The sequence below is a fragment of the Olea europaea genome, unplaced genomic scaffold, assembly GCF_002742605.1.
Source record: "Olea europaea var. sylvestris unplaced genomic scaffold, O_europaea_v1 scaffold2551, whole genome shotgun sequence".
Taxonomy (NCBI): Eukaryota; Viridiplantae; Streptophyta; class Magnoliopsida; order Lamiales; family Oleaceae; genus Olea; species Olea europaea.
The window spans coordinates 8,025-12,989 of record NW_019243785.1 but is presented as its reverse complement, the minus strand read 5'-3'; the positions used below and the strand labels follow the sequence as shown (position 1 = coordinate 12,989).

General features: G+C 32.0%; 1 pseudogene; it reads left to right on the top strand.

Moving 5' to 3' along the window:
- The first annotated feature begins 2,912 nt into the window (after nt 1-2,912).
- On the top strand, nt 2,913-4,584 carry LOC111382694 (annotated as a pseudogene).
- The last annotated feature ends 381 nt before the right edge of the window (nt 4,585-4,965 follow it).

The following is a 4,965-nucleotide window of genomic DNA, read 5'->3' as shown; positions in this document are numbered from 1 at the left end:
ATGCAATTATATGTTCGAATTACATGATTTTTATGGAAATATCTTTTATTATGATACATGTGGGATATCAAATATTGTATAGGTTACATTATGAATTGGAATATGAGATATGATTTTGAGATCGACCAGAAAAGTACTCGTGATTATATATTTCTTCTAATTTACTGAGGGGCCTTGGTCGTGTTCTATACTACACTTAGGGGTCATGGACCGAGGATGAAGGGGTCTCGACAGTATACATATAGTTCATTGAGGGGCCATGACCGTATTCTAGAATTGATTTTAAGAGGTCTTTGAGATCGACTTTCGTTCACGGAGGGGCCAAAGGCCTGTGACGAAAGTTCTTAGCCCGAGAGGCGGATTATATATATTTCAGTCACATGATACATTTTTTGTGGATTTTTCAGCACGTTTGATGTGATGAGATTATAGTATGGTTATCAGCTGATGTTATATCACGATTTTGAGATGATATTTTACGATCTTACGTGAATATTTTACTTTTGGTTATAATTACATGATGTTATCTTGTGAATTATTAAGTGGTATGAACTCAATTTTCAATAGAAATGTAAAACTGAAAAAATATAATTATTTTCGAACTCATCTACTCACTGAACTGTCAACTCATATTTTCCTAAAATTATTCTCACTGGTAATATTGGCCCTTGATAACTTGAGGAGCATGGTGATTTCAAAGTTAGAGTTACATGACATGTTGATGAGTCAATTTGATAAAACACGATGTAATTTTGGGCCCATTGCATTATATTTTATATAAGCATTTGATTTTGTTGTATTTTTTTTAAAGTAATTCATAGTCAGCCTTAGTGATAGATTTGACATTTAGTCAGTATTTATCATCGGCGTACATCAAGTTTCGGGTCCACTAGAGTGATTTGAGACGCGTTGTGTCATAGAATAAGTAGAAAAAGACATGCATAGTGAGGTAGTGCAGTGTGTTAGTAAGGAGTGTCTCCATATAATCAAAGTATGTCCAAAAGAGTGTAAAATTGTATTTTATCAATAAATTATTTTCTTTTGGAGTTTAAACTCTTCAGTTACTTCCATCATTTTAATAGATTTTGTTTGGCAAATTTTTAAATCATTAATAAAGTAATCAAACTTCATATTCAACAAGATATTCAAATAGAGTCAGTGGCGGATCCAGCACCTGACGAGCACCGATGGCCACGTGTGCTGGATCCGTCAGCAGCCATTTTTTTTGGTTGACAACAAATACTTTAGATTATATTTCTGATTATTCATTATCAAATCAAACATTGCTTCTAGCCAAGTTGGGTAGAGCCGGCTTTTGTGTTTTGCAAGTCGTGGGTTCAATTCCTATTACAACCTTTTTACTGTATAATTTTTGATTTTTTTCACTTCTACAATTTTTACCCAAAAAAATGGCAAATTAGTGGAGTAAGGAGGAGGGGATTCGAACTTGGTACTCTTGTTAGAATTATTAAAGGGTTGACCACTATGGCACTTATTGATTTGTGACATTAAAGTTAACAAATTTATATATATTAATTTTAGTGGTTATAGTGCAATTGTACACATTTGAACCCGCGCTCTTCATTCAAATTATATAAAACTTGACAACAATATCATTTGGTAAGTACGGTTTATTCTTATAATTCAGTCCACTGCGTACAACATTATTTTGGACATTTTCTATGTGAAGTACAATTTGCTAATCATTAATGTCTAATAAATGGTGGTTAAGAACCTTAAAGTGACTTATAATTTGAATGTCAATCAATATGGTTCAAAATTCAGTGAATTGCGGCATGTGATAATATATTAACAGCCCCACTATAAGAAATGAAGGGACACAATAAATTATAATAAGAATCGAAAAGCTTCAGTTTATATTTTAATCAGTCATTAACCTGACTAGGTTCCCGGAACAATAAAGCAGTCAAATTAGTCAAACTTTACGCGGTACAATCCCTGTCAGCATTTGACTAAATTCCTGTCATTCATTGTTGTTAGTAGATTAGACGCACGTGATTAAAATAGGAAATCAAAGGTGTCATTCTCCAGGAACATGGTGGAGCTTTTACCAAGTCAGAGTCATTTTTTATTTGAAAAATTCAGTTTCAGTGGAAACCGATATTCCCAGAAGGCCGTGTGAGAATTTTCGGGGAAAAAAGAAAGAAGAATTGGACAAAGGTTTGAGCAAACTCAACGCTTAATTGTACACATCAGCATCGTTATCAGTGAAAAAACATTTTCTAAACCTACACGAGGAACAAAACATACGACACAATATGTGCAACACGGAAAATTGTTGTCTCATAATTAGGACATGAAATTTTGTAGAAACATATATAAGAAAATGTAATGTAATATTTATATTATAATAGATATATAACGTGAATTTGTATGTATGTATGTATGTAAACCTTGTAATCATGTTACTTTTTAATTTAAATGTGCAATTAAGCTTACTCCTAGATGAAGCTAGAAAAAGAGGATATGATTGTGTTATTCCTAATCATGTTTCAAAATAACAGTACATGAGGACTTAAATAAAAATTCGATTATTGATGAAAAATCTATACACAATAATTTATGAACATTCCCATCGTAAATCCTTAAATCCAGAATGTATTTAGAAGCAATTAAACTAAAATCTACTTTTTGCTATTTTAAGCACGAAAAACAAATTCATGGCGGCTTCAAATATGGTAGAAATGCTTTTAAACTTAAAATATTTAAGAAAAGCTTTTTATAATTAAAAATATTTCCATTAGGTTAAATTACTATACAAAGAAGTCTCCTTGTTGCTTCTCTTTCTTCAATTATTTATCTTCCACACATCATTTCTTAGTTTTTTCGTACGTTGACAGTGGAAATCAATTCTGTGGAAAATTCTTAGTAATTTGTTTCTTTGAGCTTATATATATATATAGTGTACTCCTTTTGAACGTGAACAGAGAGATAGAGCAGTAAAAAGGAGAAAAAAGGGTGTGCAAGAACATGGTGAAGCCCTGTTATGTTGACAGTAATGGATTGAAGAAAGGTGCGTGGAGTGAAGAAGAAGATAAAAAGTTAAGAGAACATATTCAGAGCTACGGGAACTCGAATAGTCGAATTGGAGATTGCTACCTAGTTATGCAGGTAAGAACAGCCATTCTCCATGGTTTAATTTATAAAAAAATAAAGAAGCTGATAAATTGCAAACTGTATAAACAATATTTTCATCATGAAATTCTTTTGCTATTACAATTTTGAAAATTTAAACCCCAGTTAAGAGAAGATAAACCCTAATTTCTAGCAACCACTTTCTCAAATATATGCTGTATTTACTTTATTTCTACCTTATTTGTAGCTGATTTATACATCTATATATGATATTTTCTATCCTTTCTTTAAGGCTTGGGAACTTTAAAGCTTTAATCAGTGTAAGAGGGATATAATTTATTTTAATCATATTGCATACCTTCCAGGTTTAACAAGAAGTGGTAAGAGTTGCAGACTGCGGTGGGTAAATTACCTGAAGCCTGGAGTGAAAAGAGGGAACTACAGTAAAGAGGAAGTTGATCTTATCATGGAACTACATGCCAAACTTGGAAACAAGTACGTAATAATCCTCAATTGAAATGTATCACATAAATGCAAGCTTTCTATGTTAACCAACTCGTCTAAGAAAAACATATGTTAGATTAATCCTATTTGTTAATCGAACTTAGCTCTCACACTTTCACACGAAGTTACTGGAAAGTATTGTGTATGTGTTGTTACCTCTTGATCTAAAAAGATACTATCTTAAGTGGTTAGTCCAGGCATGTTTATTTATTAAATTTGGCTGTATTTCCCTAAGCTAATCAAGATATTGTGATTGCATTGCTTAATTTTTATATGCATTTACAATTTTTTGGGATAAATCTAGTTTGCAAGGGTTTATTTATTCCTCTAACACTGCTCTTATTTGTAAAATAAAGGTGGTCAGCCATTGCAGAAAAGTTGCCTGGAAGAACAGACAACGGGATAAAAAACTTCTGGCATGCACATGTAGAGAAACGCTTCAAAAGAAATGTTACAAGAACTTCCTCATTGTCTGAAATATTACAGGAAGAATCCGCCTCAAAGGACGTTGTTGTGGCCCAATCCTCAAGTCTCCCAGAACTGGAAAATTCGGTTCCATTCCTCAATAATAAGAATTGTGCAGCACATGATACGGCTTGTTGGGATTCAGTGGAAGGAACTCTGTGGACTGAACCAAGTCAAACCAATTATATTGAGTCGTTACGGGAACTGAATTATGATGAATTACTAAGCCCAAATCCTTATATTTTGAGTCCTTACTACTACCTTTCAAAAGATAGTTCCAATTCATCAGATGCAGTTGCAGAAACCCAAGAAAATTTACGGATTGAACCAGAAGGGCTTTTCTCGTCTTACTTTTTATTCTCTGACGGTACTATAAATCTGGTTTAGTTTATTATAGTGAATAATGTGCAATTATAGTTTGTATTAATCATAATATTATGAAGTCATTTGGTTTATATTTGAAGGATTGTATTTTTCTTTGGCTATTAGTGACCCAGGAACAACGAAAATGTGCTATTAGTGAACCAGGAAAATAAATGTTTGCTGTTTTTAATATTTTATTTTACTTTTGCAAGAGGAAAATATTGTTAATGAGCATAAATTAGTCAGTAGAGTATCGCAAATTGATTATTGATTTTTCCTTAATTAATATTAACCCTAACAAGAACATGCACATTAAATTTTGGTTTTAAAATTGGTTTTAAAACTAAAATATAAAAATTAACCTCCCTTGGCTGCTAATTGACCTATTCCTATATCAAATTTCCTCTATCCATTAATAGTTTGATAAAGTAATACATATATAAGAACATAGGACAATAGTGGGAATAATCAATTTTTTTTTTTTTCAATTTAAAAATAATTCATGAAAAGCAAGATTGTTCGTTATAACATGCAACC